Source organism: Photinus pyralis, unplaced genomic scaffold (assembly GCF_008802855.1).
Source record: "Photinus pyralis isolate 1611_PpyrPB1 unplaced genomic scaffold, Ppyr1.3 Ppyr1.4_LG4, whole genome shotgun sequence".
Taxonomy (NCBI): domain Eukaryota; kingdom Metazoa; phylum Arthropoda; class Insecta; order Coleoptera; family Lampyridae; genus Photinus; species Photinus pyralis.
The window spans coordinates 29828772-29846145 of NW_022170511.1; positions in this window are offsets into that span (position 1 = coordinate 29828772).

A 17374-nucleotide genomic window follows, 5' to 3' on the forward strand; every position below is an offset into this window, starting at 1 on the left:
AAATAGTGCTAGCATGTAAGATAGAATGTAGGCAGTATAGTAGTATTGTAGAAGTAGGGAATAAAACTCGAGTGGCCAGAGAAAGCGTATTTCCTTCGGATTCCAGGTGAGTCCTAACAGGAAATCCCGTATCATTACATGGCGACCGTGACAGGACCTGTCAACGATACAAACTGACAAACTTAAACAAATGTTGAAATTGTTTTGTAAATTGTCACACAAGTTACAAATGGATGCGATTAAAAAACAACATAAAGAAATATTGCATCAAAATTTAAAACGGCCCAAAACATCGATTCACATTGATTGACAGTCTTTTATTTTCATGTTACTACCAATCGACATTCTTAAAACGTTGTGATTAAACCGCGCCCTTAAAAAGATTTCATTCAATATTAATGGAACATCGCTCGTAAGTTGGCACAAAAGCCAAGAAATTCAATATATCAAAATGTTACCTACATATCCGGTTTCATATTACTTGTTAAATAAACCCCGGAGGTCTCTTTATGCCCCAGACGAGCTTTAAAGAAAAATGTGAATGGTCGGCAACTGTTTAAGTAGCTGAGACACGAACGTGTACGTAATGCCTCAAACGTACACGTTCCACCTTCATCCCTTTAAAAATGAGCTTTCAGAGAAGGTAAACATATTTGAAATGGATTTCTGCTCCGCCGTATGATCCACCATTTGTTACGTCGTTAACTTTTCACCGGCGCATCACGCTTTCTCCTGATTAATGCCATTTCGGCTTCGAAGATTCATTCCATCGACAAACAAAACACGCAGCTTAGACATTAAAAATCGTTCCTATGTCGCGGGTTCCGTGTACATAAAGTATAAATATGTCCTCTACACACACGCCTACGTCGAGCACGCTCCTTGATTTTGTATTCTTGATGTAAACACATCTTGGAAAATATTGTGGGGTGATTACATACATAATTCAGTACCTTGAAAATCTTGGCAGATTTTTGGAGTAAAACTTTCGAGATTTGTATAGTAGGTACCTACGACGCGTGAATAAGAGCTGGTGGCACTAATTACCTTTACTCCCACGGCCAAACGAAATTACCTCTCGCGAATTTCTTTATTTCATTATAGCGTCGTCGTCGCCGGAAACTGGAAAGGTTTTTGTTTTCCGCCACGAACGCGTCCCCTATAAGCCGGACATTACTTTCTCGAATTGTTTAATTAAATCATTAACGTTTCCGCGATTAATCTTAGCAAATGGTAGTTTAATTTATTGACCGAGACAATAGACCAAATCCCTGTATTCACATCTGGTGCATGGACGTTTTCGGCCAATCTCTAACCATAAGCTTCCGTGTAAATGTTACGTAGTTGTTCCCGAATCTATTATTACTACAACGTGTCACGACGACCTTCGCCAGATTGTTTGTAACAAAGTTGTTTTGCCGATGAACAATTTCGTAAAAGTCATATTCCGCGCTTTCACTCGCATTTACATAAACCGTTCCGTTTGCGATTAATTTTCGATTTAGCGCCGGTAGAAAAAGGGAAGGTGTTTTAACCGAATGAAGCGGAAGGTGCGTTTACGCCCACCGCAATCCGTGCAATAATAATAAAAGCAGAAAAAAAGTCTCGCCAACATTTGTGCCTTTATTCAAGTCGAAATACAATTTGATTTCCCCAAGCTTTAATTCATTTTTCCTGTGAAAACTCGCATCGATTGATTATGTTATTTATTTTCAATTAAATTTAGTCAAAATTTGAAATTCACAAAAAACAGATTTTTAGATCGCGCCTAAGTAAAATCAGCTGAATAACCGATTTGGTGGAATAGATTCGATTCTGTAGAGATTTAAATTAAAATTGCGGTCCTTTTTGAAAATCGCCTACCGCAGAGTAACTTAGTTTTCATACCCGCGCGCATATCCGTAAATAGCAAACGCGTATCCCTTTGGAAAACTCGTAAAACTTTGCTTTTGAAAAAAATTTGAGAAGACAATCTTAAACCTAATGTCCAACTCCGCTGAATTGGGATACGCATTTTTGTAAAAAAAAAAATGTCATGCAAAGAATTGAACCAGAGCCCCCTGGTTGCAAGCCGAGTATCGTTGCTACTAGACCATTATGCCATACATACAATCGTAATTAAACTGAGTTCGCATTTCGAGGCGTCGTGAAAGATCGGCGATAAAGGACGAAGATGCAATATTTCCGCGAAATATGCAGTGTTTGTTCGAGCGCATTTTAAAAGACTAAGGAGCGTTCGAAAAAGAGGGAACGTTTGCTACATATGCAATCGAATTGCGTTAGTTCCAATTTCAACGCCGAAATAATAATTAGTGAGTGATCAGTAATATTTTAACCGTTATAAATCAATTCATTTCAAGACTTTCAAATTTATTGTTAAAATGCTAAATGAAAAACGCGATCCCAATTTTGAATTTACGACCGGTTTGACCAATGTAGAAAGGCTTCACGGGTGCCACAAGTTAATTTATAACACACCTGATTTGCCCTGATTTGTCAATTTTGTCTTTGGTATGGACGAGACTGTTACTTAAATTTTGTGTGGAGAATGAAATAGTGATATCAGAATGGTTAAATATTAACCATGAGAGGTTCCACCCACAATCAACGTTGATGCCATATTTGTTTAGAGCTGGCAAACACGCTATTTTACAAGGAAAAACGCTGTTTGCTCCGCTCCATATGGAGAGCACCAACGCATGTTAAGTGTGGCATCTTGTTTTTTTTAATGGCGGTCACGAAGGCATCGTTCCGTAAATGTTTGATGTTATTTTGTATTATTTAACGCAGATAGTTTTGTATGCAACATTTTATATTTTTTTATAACTTTCCATCTTTGCTGTTGAAATGGACTTGATTTAACCTCAATGCAGAATCACGTCTTTGATACCGTTAACGTTTTGTTTGAAATCGTTTTTGGTGTAACGTTTGCTTAATTTATGTTTCCCTTTTGATTACGTATATCTTGACCAGAAGTAATAGTCATATAAATTTTGATCATTTTTTTAATGTGTTGTTTGTAAACTACCATTTTCTCCGCGAAAGAGGCGGTCACGGGGTGGCAAAAACTGTAGCCAAATGAGTTACGACACCTAATGCACAGCATCACAGATTGATCTCGACTCTCAACTGTAGGCTCGAATACCCCAGACGAGAGGCGAGTTACCTATCTCGGGGGCGAGATTCTACCAATAAAAACTCGTAATTTCGTAGACGAAGGTTATTTATGACTCCCAATTCACGTTAGACCCTCGTTATTACTAATGTGCGTGACGTGCCCTCTCCGTATAAACAAATATAGTGGCTCACGAACGCTTAACCTATAGTAAGTTGTGAATTCGGTTATGCGACTACAGCAATAACGGCGAAAAATTGACGTTCTTATGGCATGGATATTTAACTTGTAAGGAAAGCGCTCGGGGAGTAGTTAAAAACCTTTGATTGCAGAGTAAGGAAGTAAATTACTTTATAAAAAAAGAGTGCAATTTAGTCGTTGAATGAAATTCATCAATTCCAGTTGGAAAATGTGCAAGTTTGTTTACAGCAATTTAGTAGACATGTGCGGTTTAGAAGATTTTGTAGATTATTATTCTGTGCGAACCACTATTGGAATACTGCACAGCAAGGTAAATTCTTTAGTAACATTAATTAATTGAAATAGAGATATAGTAAATACTAGCAAGTAGCTATAATCGTATATAAATCTGAGCGTGGTCTGATATGAATAAATGCAAGAGAGGGGGGCGGTGGTCAGGGACGGACTTAATAAATTAAAGTTCGAAGTTACAGATTTGTATATATGCTCTATTGAATGAAAACGCTTTGAAATGTTCCAAAGAAAGTTCCACTGGGTTTAGGTTGGTTTTAATTGTTTACTACGGCTGACAGTAAGATCAAATGGTGCCTTATACATATAAATGCAAGAAGCAGACATAGGCTGAACTACGCCTATTATAATACAGACACTATTATTATAGTGGGGCCACTAGAGCCTTCAACTTGGTTCAGTGAACCACTGTCCGTTTCCACCCCTAATACCAGTCCACATTCCCGTAGTTAATAGGTCCTGAGTACTGTTATTTATGCGTTCGCTCGTTAGATCGAAATTAAAAGGGGCACAGTTAACGAAAAAGATGTTATATGCATACACCAGAGACTTGCCATAATTAAATAATTGGTATAGCAAGTCTCTGGTATACACCGACTCATTTAGTTTTTTCAGACAACCCGAATCGCGATTATGTGTTGGAAATCAATAATTTTGTAAGGCTGTGAGTTTGTTCTTCAATACCGCCCTTAGCAATTTGAATACAGTCTGTTTAAATTAACTTATTCAGATGACTACGAAAAATTGGTTCTTACCTTGAGTAATATCTTTGAGTGTGATGATCTTTTCTCAAACATTTTTATGTGATGATCTTTTCTCAAACATTTTTATGTGAATGCTAACACTAAACGTTTTTGAGGAAGAACGTAGCACCGGGGGATCTCGAGGTATAGATTACCCCCTACAAAAACTTGCTAGTAAATTAAGATTCCATCTCTATTACCCTTAGTGGTAGTTTTCAGGAAAAGGTCATATTTCCCTTGTGCCCTCTCCCAAAACGTTCAGTCTTCGGAACTTTCGGTATAGTTTTTGAGAAAGGACAGTCGATTTTTCTCTTCCTGAGAAGTATTCTATACTCTGATATTTTCCTGAAAATTTTCATGTGTACTAACACTACAGGCTTTTGGGGAGTAGTGTAGTACTAGGTCACCTAGAGAGTGGGGGATACCCCCCAGAAGGACATCCCAGCAAAATAAGACTACATTGCTCTTTTCCGTTAGTATAGGTATTTTCATAGTAGATTTCACAAAATTTCATGATAAAAAGCCACCACGGAATCAAAGAAACAAAATATTTTTTTCACTCACGTTGAGGGTTGAGTGATCTAGGGGTACAAAATCGGAAAGGAGATACTCAGTATCCTATCCAAGGACCCGATACTCAGTATCCTATCCAAGGACGTACCATCATTCTCGATAGGTCTTATGATTGTCGAAAAAAGAAATGAAATTTTAGAGAGTTTTTAAGAATAACTTCTAAATAAAACATTTCCGACCCTCGGTTTATTTCAAAAACATTTTGTTTGGTAACACCCTGTATATAAAAAAACTGCAATGCTAAAGTTTCACCTCGGTCAAAATAAAATAACCCTCGACGTTTTCAATTTATACATATCTGCGTGGTGTTGAATGTGTGGCTGTAATAATCTTCCAAGCTATGACCCCTTGTCAAGAGTCAGATGAATCTTTTACGGAGGGCGGCGACAATTGTGTTTGAGTCAGATCTTTAATGCACAATCCCAAAATGTCAATGCAGCATTATGTAACGGGAAGTCCGCAGGTGCATATAATCTACCAGAATTGATACTGCAATAAAGGCAAGTAAGATGGGCAACGGAACTAAAACTAAATAAAAATGAACAGGTCTGGTGAGAAATTAATAATGAATTTTTGTAGTACCGTATTAATTACATATGGATATTTCCCGTAAATTTATTTTGCATTCAAACCGTTTAATTTTTTCTTTTACATTAAGTTTACTGCACCGCATCTATAGCTTTTTCTTGCTACCGCTCCGATCATTGCAAGGTAAGCTTTTTGCTACTTTCCTTTCATTAACTGTAGAGGGGGGAAGCTTTTCTCGCTTCCTGCACCGCTTGCTCTTTATAATTCCTGGGAACCACAGTTTTTCATTCGAGTTCCTAGAGCTTACCATCGCCGACCGAATCTTGTCCAGAAGCGAGAGAGACCGAAAACTTCTAGTGACGCCCGAACCACTCCCGTTCCGCCGTTTTCTGCCGACTACCGCCGTCGTGACTGACCGTCTACAGATTTTGACTTAAAAATTACAGCCGGATGTTTCATTTTCTTATCTTCATTAAATTTAATTTTTGTAATTATATTTAACAACTTTCGCGATAAAAATCTCTAGGGCGTTTTGAGTCTTATCTGCTTCACACTAGCTTCTTATCTAATAGCGCTTCATTCCATTGCATTTTAGTCCGATTCTTTTCCATTATGAAGCGGTACACGTATAAATGCCTATGCTAGCAAATGATTAAATTCGAAATCAAACCAAAAAAGATTCGTCATGTTATTGACACAGGGAAAGCTCGAAATAATCGAAGACTTTAGAAACAGATTAATAGATTTACTACGTAAACGAGTTCTTTTCCTAGACTATACAAAAACTTTCATAGAGTTCAATAGATTTTCCTGTTTTATTTACAATACCTGTGAGTTTCCAATCCGTCCCTAGAGTGCATTAGATTTATTTCTTAAAAAGCTTTCACAAGTTGTAAATTTATGTTACCTTATTTTAGGTTATTTACGACGAGCACGTGCTAATAGAGCTTACTTTTTACTGCGAAAGGATTAAAATAGATTTGTCTTAACTTATTGAAATCATGTTTGGTCTGCGTTCTGTATTTTACTTGTGTTGGAAATTATTGCTTCAATTTCTGTATAGCTACATGATATTACTAAATTGTTCTACAACCTACTGGAATAATCGAGATCATATTTTGTTAGGCGAGGTTATTGAGTTTTTGCAATTACGTCGTTAATAATACAGAGAATAGTCTGGAATAATCTACGTCCGACCGTATTCGCCATAAAGGCGCCTCTTTATTCAGTTATTTTGAATGAGGGACCGGACTGGACATGACAGATATCGGGAAAATTCCTTTCTTCGGGACCCAGCTCAAATGGTCTTTATTTTCAGAATGACAGTTTGCTGCTATTTGGCCCTGGAAATATTTATACGAGACCAAAACAGGTAGCCGTAGCTAGAGAATTCATTAGGGAGGGGCTTAATTTCCGATTTATCACTTATTTACGTTTATTCAAGTCATATTTTTAAACCTGCAGCTATCACTCATACTGCACACCATATGCGCCCGTCTCGAAAAGACGCATAAAAGTGTAAAATTTCGGAGGGGGCTGAAGTTCTGGCTACGTACCTGGACCAAAACACATTTTTTTCAAAGAGATCAATGGTCCAAAATCTTTCGTTTGGGAGCCACGTCTCAAGGCCCAAAATTCGCATTTCTTTGAGATTATCTGCCTCAAAAGGTCTTGAAAATTATGAAATCTCTCAACGGTTGAACTACTAAGCCTTGTCCAGAATTTAAGGGGTTGTTCGAGAATGTTGGCGACCCGTAAGAGCTTCTAATAGTGAAACGCTTAGAATTATAAAAGCTTCTTGAAAGTCTTAAAGACGCTTCAGTTAGACTCTTTGAGGTTTAGCTTTTGATGGCGTAGAATTAAATTTCGAAAGCGCTCTCATAAATCGTTTGCAATTTTTGATTCGAAATACGTCGGGCATTTGTGTTTGTAGTCACGATGGAAACTTGAAAGAAAAAACGTGTTCACCTATATACGGCCAAACACGTAGATAAACGATAAAAAAACAAAAACGTAAAGTGATTTGAAAGCGCTCGCAAAGAATACAAGAGCGAGAATTATTTGCATTTTCGCCAAACAAAAACATTTTAAGGTCGAAACGGGAAAATTCAGAAATTCCAAAACTGCCAGATTATATGTTACTTTAATATAAATTCTATCGCGCGAGGGAATGTTTCAGCCCGAAGTAAATTGATGTCTTTTATCCTCGTATCATGTAAAAGGATCGTCTTGCGTTCATGTAATATGAATGAGGACCGTGACGTAGACGTTGCTTAGTAATTCGATTCGTTGTAGTTTACAAACGGTTCGTGGCTGTCAATAAAGCTTACCTGTACGCCAGATTTCTGCATCTAGCTAGGATAGAATTCGTAATTCATGAGCCAACAATGTGCGTCATGCGTGTGATAAATTATTGAAATCCATTACGAGTTGGAGCGAAAGGCCCATAGTCTCCACTCGAGAAAAATTAATAACGTCTTTCTCTCATGTGTTAATTGTGACATACTGTCTGTCACATTACTCTCTGTGGCTGAAATGTTCCTTCCGAGGTTCCTTCTATTTGACACGATAATGAATTTCTGATGGAAGTGTGTAAAGCGCCTTGCTGTACCATTTATCTTAATTAGAATGTAGAGAGGGTTAATTCAATTAACTTCCCACGGTAAAACCAATACTTCGATTCCATAATTTAACATGCCAAGTTATGTTCTCGTATATGTTACGGGAGTTACAATTATTGATAAATACTTCGAGTTGGTGGTTCTATTTCTTATATTTTTCTTGAAACTTTCTCCTTCTCTTCGCCGTTTGGACCTACCTTTGTACTTTACTCCCAGGTGAGCTCCCAGGCTAGCTCAAACAAAAAGTGTTAAGAATACCAAAACATTCAATTAATTTTTCCTTTGGTGAAAAAGATTAACTCCAGTTTATTTAGACATTGTTCATATATTTGATACTCGAGCATATCTAGAGAGTCACTCAACGTCCTTTGAAATACATCTTTTTGCTACCCTTAGAAAAAATAATGAAAACGACTCTAAAAAGACAAAGGTTTAATCCCTACCTAGATTAAAAAAAATTTACCCTGCTGGCCAGATAGTTAATTTTATACTAGTAAACAATGTAACAAGTAATTCTAAAAACCAAATTGAAATAAGTTTCATTAAGATATATGAAAATATACGCAATTCAGTTTGTTCCACTGATAATTCGAATAAAATGTAAATGATAAAAATATAAAGCGGCAGGTAGGTACCTGAAGGGTGGACTAGCGGTTCTTGCGTTTCTAAAAATAGACCGAATAGAAATTCCAACGAGAGGAGACCAAGCGCATTGCTACAAAACAAAGCGCTGCTTCTTTGGATAATAGTTAATAACCGCAAGTTTGTAATCCGTGTAATTTATTGATTTGGGATGCGCGATTCGTTTAATTGCATGGTACACCAGTAGATGATCAATGTATGTTCTGGACCAGGAAGTGACGTCACAACCCATCAGAGTCGAGCAGCACGCCCTCCTACGCCTCTCCCTTTCAGGTTAGTATAGCGGTTCAACCGAGGGTTCAACAGCTTTTCCAACTGGTCCAACATATTTTAGAACCGGTACCAGTCAACGGGGTTGAAAAGCTGTTGGACCAGCTTGGACCGCTTCACTAACCTGTTGGACCAGTTGAAAATACAGTTAGACCTCTTCACGAACCTGAAAGGGAGGGGCGTAGGGGGCGTGCTCGCCGCTGATTAGCTATGACGTTACTTCCTGGTCCAGAACATACATTGGTCATCTACTTGCACGTTTACGATTTAACTAACGTAGTTTTATACCACCCATGTTCAACTTATTTCCCACACACTATTATCACTTTAATTTAGTGATGGTTCAACACAAATTGACACTTTACTATTGGTAAGTACCTTCGCGGCCACTAACGAAAGGGACCCTCTTTTTAAAACTTATCGATCGTCTTATATCGCCTAAACATTGCGTCTTTTACTCAATACAATCTCAAGATAAAACTACGTTAAAAAATTTTTATGTACAGGGTGGCCAACTAAGAATGAGAGGTACTATATCCGAGAATCTATCCATCGTAGAGGCTTGCGGTAAAAACATTTATTACTAAAACAGCCAAGAGCAAAACCTGGAAAATATTTTTAAGTTTCTGAAATGACCACTAGGGGGCGTAACTGGAATCTAAAAAAGTGCTGTTCCTGTTAATTCCGCTATATTAACCTAACAAAAAAATGTCCGGTCTTTGAAGTTGACGATAATCTGAACAATTTTTGTTTGACAATTTTTCCTGTATCTTTAAAAATGATGTACCTAAATTAAATGCATTGGTTCGATTTTTTTTTCATGAAAAAGTAGCAAAATGATGCCTAAACAAGCTCGCGAAAACAGCATCTCAATATCTTGATATATATTTATAACGTGATGGCCAGCATTTCGAGCATTTACGGCGGCATTAAAAGCTTCCTTTTTTTAATCGATCCACCTTACGGCCACAAATTATATAATAAAAATAATTCCGGAAAAATTAGCATAAAAAAATAAAATGTTGAGGGTATAAAATTTTCTTTGGCCTAAATTTTAGGTTAGGAACAAGATATCGAGATGCGGTTTTCGCGAGCTTGTTTAGGCATCATTTAGTTACTTTTTCATGAAAAAAAATCAAACCAACGCATTTCATTTTTTTGAGAAAATTAACTATTTCTGTCAGAATGTCGAAAAAAGCCCTCAAGCGGCGATATGTGAAACTAACAAAACTTCAAATATGTAGCCGACTCTTCAAAATTAACCCGAGTTTGTTAAAATCGGCTCAGTCGTTTCGAAGATACCCCCAACCACTTCATTTTTAGAGATACAGGAAAAATTGTCAAACAAAAAAGGTTCATATTATCGGCAACTTCAAAAACCGGACTTTTTTGTTAGGTTAATATAGCGGAATTAACAGAAAAATCACTTTTTTAGATTCCAGATTGCAGCGACCATTTTAGAAACTTAAAAATATTTTCCAGGTTTTTCTCGTGGCCGTTTTAGTAATAACTTTTTTGACCGCAAGCCTCTACGATGGACAGGTTCCCAGATACAGTACCTCGCATTCTTATTTGGCCGCCCTGTACAAATTTCCTTTGCAGAGAGTAAATAATTAAGCTTATTTAAGGCTCTAGTTTGCGGAAAGCAGTCAAAATAACAATATGGGCTGGCAGAACGCTACAAATTAAGACCTATTTTAGAATGAAAAAAATGAAAAATGCAAACAAAATATTTTAGGCCTCCTTTAAGTGTCTTTCTTGCTCTGCCTTGAACAACGACCACCCGCAAACCTTCACATGCACGATTCTGCCCAAAAGCTTTTCACCTTTTTTTTTTACGAGAATATGTGTACCAAATTTGGTTCCAATCGAGTCAGCCAGACAGAGCGACCGACATCATTGAGATTTTGTTTGATTCGAACTCCTGGGGCGTCAAAACATGTATTTTCGTTTCAAAAGTGGGGGGTCATTACTAACGTGCGGGTAATACCAGAAAATACCACCTTATGTGCACACCCCCTTCGAATTACACATTCATGTCAGAAACATCAATGAAAATGTCAAACCTGCACCGTGCAATATGTGAGTGGTTAATTTAGGCAACGAGCGACGACGGCCTGAACTTCTCGTTTTATTAAAAGACTATATAAAATGCAAAACGTTCCAATTTTACTACCCATGAATATAAATGCATCCTTCATCATGGGGATTTTCGCCTGCATTTCTATATTTACAGCCATCTTTTACACAAGACGCCGCAATTTTTCGAAGACGAAAATGGTTACCTCGAGAGTTACAAACAAATGGTTTAATTTTTATAAAACCGTCGTAAAACGCCGATTGGTCTTTAGTTTCAATTAAACGGGAGTGCTTTTTCCTTCTAACAATATTTTCGGAAATGTTCTACAAGTTGAAATGAGTTTCGATCGCGTAAATTTGAAATATCGCACACGAAGAGTTGTTTACGGTCGGATGTGTCTCAAAATATTTGAAATATTAGGTAGACTGCCTCCGAGTATAAACCGACGGATGAAGCGTAAGCAAAATAATATCATTTACTACAAAAATGTCGTCGTACGATGTCAACATCTTTCTTATTAATGACAGTTTAAATTTTTATGCCGTTGTAAAAGTTTGAATATAGTACTCGTTGAAGGATCGCACGATTTCATTTTAAATACAAATTAATGATTTAAGTAGTTTATAAATCGTGAATTGTAAAAAAACAAATCACTCGTTCTACATTTGGATTATTACAATGTCTACTATTCACATCCTATTAACGAAAGTCTCTACGGATACCAAGAACATTGCTGGAAAAAACCTACGAATTCTAAGAACCCAAAGTACTGCAATACCTCTGGAAATCTTAGAAATGTGCTACGAAATAAAACCAAGAGCGTAAGTTGTTGCACTAAACACACCGATATCAACTACTGAATTTCACCATAAATCGACAACATTCCATTTATTAATGGTCACTCAAAAATGCCGCGTATTGTTTAAACTTGCTGCGGTTTGTTTCTTTGTGCTCGCGTTTTTAAATGAGACCTGGGTCCGGAAGTTTGGCTAATTCTTCAGGATTGTACATCCCCATTAACACTACGTGGCGAGCGTCGCACTGGATCGAACTCAGCCTGCAGCCGCTAATGAAATTGAAACCGAATTCACCGAAATTATCTACGTTAAAGATTTACAAAACGATAAGGTACTGATTTTTATCTACAGTGATGTTCATCTAGAAGTAGACATAGGGATTTCCTATAGGAGTTTCCTATGTCTACTTTTACATGATAAAAGTCTCCTGAAAGACGCCTAATTTTATGCAACCAACTACCTACAACAAATGAGGATCTGCCTGTCATATTAATTAATTTGAATATTATCGATTTGACTTATTCTAATTTCGGCTCGTGTGCGATGTATTCAACTAAAGAAAAAGTTGATATTTCCAATTGGTATAGTGCCGATAACATTTAAAGGAGCTTAAGAGATTTATTTTCTATGAAGCTAAAGCAACAATATTCAAATTAATAATTAATATGAAAGCCAGATCTTTATTTGTTTCAAGAAGTTATTTTGGTTGCATAAAGTTAGGCGTCTTTTAGAAGACTTTTTATCATGTAAAAGTAAAAGTCTACTTCTACATGAATATCACTGTATATGGAAGAGACTGATTTGCGTATTTAAGAAACGTTTCCTTTGTGATTTAAATTTGCTTGTTTAGAATTATTGGTTGCATGGTTTACAAAGATAAATTTAATTATCTGGCCAGCAAGGATATTTTTTGAGTTTAGCTAGGAATTACGTTTTTCTCCTTTTAGAGGATTGTAAGAATTGTTTTGATTTAATTATTTAAGCAATGTATGCAGTTTTAGATAATATTTTGTAATTTTCATAATTTCTTTACATAGAGAAGTAAAAGTTTTTTCGAAGACACGCCAATATTGAAGTAGAGAAATCCCTTCAAATATACTCGACAATTTGAATTTCTAAATATTCTGATTAGAAGTTTGAATTAGTATTTTTCCACATTTTGGTTATGAATGATTATTAATGGGATTATCAGTGAAGGAAAAATATAGTTAAATACCTGAGCTAGCCTGGGAAGCACTGTACGGAAGGTAGGTCCATTGCAAGAGAATTTAATCAGTAGAACTCCGAATCCGAAGTTCTTTTGCCCAATTGTAACGGCCCTAAATACCGTTAAACATCTAAAAGCCTCAAGATGTCGCATCATTAGTCCCAATGATCCAATGCGATTCAAGTATCATAGAGTAGGGGTAATAGGCATCAATATGTAACGCTTTTTAAATTTTTGTATTCTATTTCATAACCGTTACCTCGCGTTACACCATCCGTATATTTCTCGTGCATCTTGTTGTAGTAAGTTAGGTTGGTAAAGTTTCTTGGATTTTCTTTACTCTTCCGCTAGAGGTCACCCGAATGTACCTTTCTATATTTTCCCCTCTCTCTTGATCTTTCCTTGGTCTTTCGACCCATGTACGATAGAAAAAAGGCAAAAACTACCTTAGATATGTTTACGTAGAATTCATTGGCGTAGTCAAAAAAATGTTTGGACCACCGTATCTGAGATTTGACCCAAAGTTGGTATTTAATTTACTCTAGATAAATAGATCAGAGAAACAATTTTTGAGATCTTTGTCTATGAAGTTCCGGTAGTACTGAAACAATTATTGGTTTCAGTGAAGAATTTATATATTTCTTTTCTGTAACCCAGGTAAAATTAATTTTGGAGGAACATTTTTACGGGGCCACATAGTGAGAAAGGTTTGGTCTTAAAGTATTTAGACGTTACTTTTTTATAACTCTAATAAAATTTTCTTCGGAGTATGAACCTTACGTTTCCATAATACTGGTGGTAAGTGATGCAACATACCTCTGCTTCAGCTGTAGCAGGTGCGTAAGTTCTGCATATTTTTTCACTTCCGCATCCGATTCCGCTATTTCATAACGGAAGTATATCGGGAATTGTTAAGTATAACAATCCAATGTGTCTGAGATCATTGAGAGCGCTAAGAAACCATGGTATTTGAATGACACATGTAATTAAACATTACTTCATGAGAAGACCGCAAACGTAAACACACAATCACGGGGAAATACATCGAAAACATTTAAGTTGGCGGAAAGATTTATACAGCCTCTCGACTATTTTGGAAGATTCTAGATCAATTTGAACGACGTTAATAAATACTCAATTGGAATGTACGACAGTTAGTCTCGTGTTGTCAGCGCATACAAATTTTAAACGGGAAGAGTCGTTCTTTATTGTAAAATTGTAAATTAAAATCGTTACAATAATATCGCTCGCAGTAAGGAAAATGTTACATCCTTCCGGAAAGTTTCTTTTATTACAATACAACAGATCATAAACTTTAATGGAGCCAATAAATGGTTTGATATATTTGCTTGTTTACTACGTCGATAGGAGCTAGACAAGTATGGCAAAAAGTTATCCGATGAGATCATCAATCAGGAAAATAAATAAAAACGGAAACGCAGCAAACAACTGTTTGTAATTCACCCGATTTTACGCTCCTCTCGAATTTTAAATCGAAACAATTACTGGGCGCCGGGTGTGAAACTCAATTCAGTTCGTCGTACTATTTAGTACTGCTTTTCTGATACTTTTAGCGTTACACTAGTATCATCTACTTTCTAAATCTCGCTAGCCAGTACAGGGGATATTGACGTCCGGCGCATAAATAAGCAACAGTACGATTTTGTACTTTCTAAGTGATAGCCCGATTAAGATGCTAGCCGTCGTCGTCGTCATTCGTTTAACTGTTGTAGCTGCCACGCGAGCGGCCCGGGTTCGATTCCCGGTCGATACAGAATTTTTTTAATTTTATATTCTATATTTAGTAGTTCTACGTTTCGCCAAGCTAATGACGTAGGATGTCACCCAGGCCCTTATGGCCTGGTATTTATAGTTCAAAGAGGGGCACTCTTGCCGATAGGTGGCGACAGAGTAGAGACCACCTAGTTAGTTAATTTCAAGTGATACGAATGAGTAAGAAGTTTTTGAATATTCGGAAAAGGGAAGGTTTGGTTTAGGTATGAAAGGATTTACACGCAAATCCATAAATCGATATCGGAGGGTGTTGAGTGGGAATTTCGAGTCAATGTGTGTGGCTTCGCCACGGCAATATGCAATATGCGACGAAAATTAAATTTTTCAGTAAAAGAGAATTTAATTTTTTTGAGTAGTTAACGGTCACCTTACCGTTTAATCAAGCAAAGTAAGTGAGAATGGGATTAATTACTCTTATTTACCCAGTAGAACCAATTTAATTACTTACAAAAGGTAGCACGAGAACAGTTTTTATCTGAAGTTGCTAATTGAAGTGGCAATTATTCAAAATACTGTCCTTTATTTCGTGCGCTTATTTGTTAAGTTTTCCTCGAAAAGATAAAAACTCATCTAGTTTTGAGATTTCCATTGTGCAAATTAAATTGACAAAACCAACTTGTTTTTATTGAGGCTTCTCCAGATCCCTCTTCAAATTTTATCTTCGTCGGTGCAGAGCAGTCCAGAAATTTTTCATTTTTACGCTTATTAATTGGTATTGCCAAAAAACAGGATTTTTATTCTTAACTTGACAGTTTATATATTTCTGTGTAAACAATGTCAGTTAGGACACTATATTTTGTGGTAAGACATTTGGTTTCTGTGTTTACTGTCGTCGGTCTAATTACGTTTTAACACAAAATAATTTTCAAAATCGAGCGTGCAGTCAAGGTTGTGTTTGTTTACTTTCTGTGTAAATTATAAGAGATTTCTCGAAATTGTTAGATTAAGAAATTGCTGTACCTCAATTTTATTTGTTATAAAGGTGCTTATTAATGCAAATGTGACAGTTTCGATGTGATTTATTAAGTTTTTCGTTTATTTGAGAGAGACAAAGGTAATTGTTTCAGACAACGTTTTAAGAAGCTTTTTGTTGGTTATCGAAGCCAAGCTGCGGCTCGTTGGCCATTTTTTATCCCAATGCAATACATATCTTCCTAATGCGCGGATGGTAAAAAACTACTAAACAGAGAACTTTCCTTTCAAACAAGGAGGCTAGTATTTTCATGCCATGAATTCTAAAATTAAGAATAAAAATCGGCCCGTTTTAGAACTAAAAATAAATTTATTACACATCAGACGCTCTGCATATGTTTCTTTCGGACCAAGGAGGAGCTCAATTGAAAGTAGGGTCAAGTTCCAAATAAATGCTACTACGTTGTATGTATGTGTATCGCTAATATTTAGAAATTTGCATAAGAGTCGGTTGGGCACTTGAATTAATAATATATTTTTCTTACTAATGTTTCAAAAGAACTTCTCATTGAATGTGAAAATTTTGTTCGTGCGTGAATAAGATCAAGTAGATGACAATCTAATTTTATTTTGGCACTTTACGCGTGAAACTTGTAACACACCACGCTATCCAGTACAAATTTGGTTTCTTCATTTTTTTTAGTAATTAAATTCATACGACAGATTCTAGTTGCATAATGGAAGTATTTCAGCACTTACATAATTTTGTCGCTATAATTAAGTTATCGTCAAAGATTTCCATTCGAGAAATCTCCATTGGAAATTGTATAATTAGTGAAGTGCATTTGATTAATAAAAAATAATCAATTTCTAAGGTATGTGACAGTAATCTAATTAAGGTGTTTTAAATTCGTATAATTTGCAACAATGTTTTTGTAAATATGCCAGCGGTAGAGAAGTGCACTGTGATGCATTGGCGAGTAATTCAAAGAGCCAAAAAGGTTAAATTGGATGTCGGCCAACAATAAATAGTCAGATTCCCGCGTAATATCGTACTCGAATTGTGCAACTCTGTTACCGTCTTTTATAAACGAAAAAAATATTTAAATTAAATGGTATATGCTTCGATAAACATCACGCGTTTGACATTGAAAAGTTCATCTTTGGATTAAAATATAAAAATAGGTTGGTTTAGATTTCGAACTAAAAACACGCACACAGTTTCTTAGGCACCAAGGACAGACACAATAATCAATGTTGTCTCACTGATGTCACTACACCACTCGTTTGCGCCTCGTGCTGTAATTACATCGTAGAGACATGTCCAATACAACAGACATTAATATTTATTCAGAGCTTTTCGCAATTTTCCCAGCGTAATTATCGTTCACGTAATGATTTTTGATACTTTTGGACGAATAGGCCCCCATTTGAAAAAAATAAATCATCTCTTGTGAATTTTCAAATGATGCAAAACTTCTCGGAACGCTGTCTTTCCTAGTGTATCTTTGTATTTTACAAGTACGAGCAAACCACCATTTCATTAATACAACTGTCTGGGGCTAACAAGTTCGACAAATTTTTTGGAAAATTGGGGTAG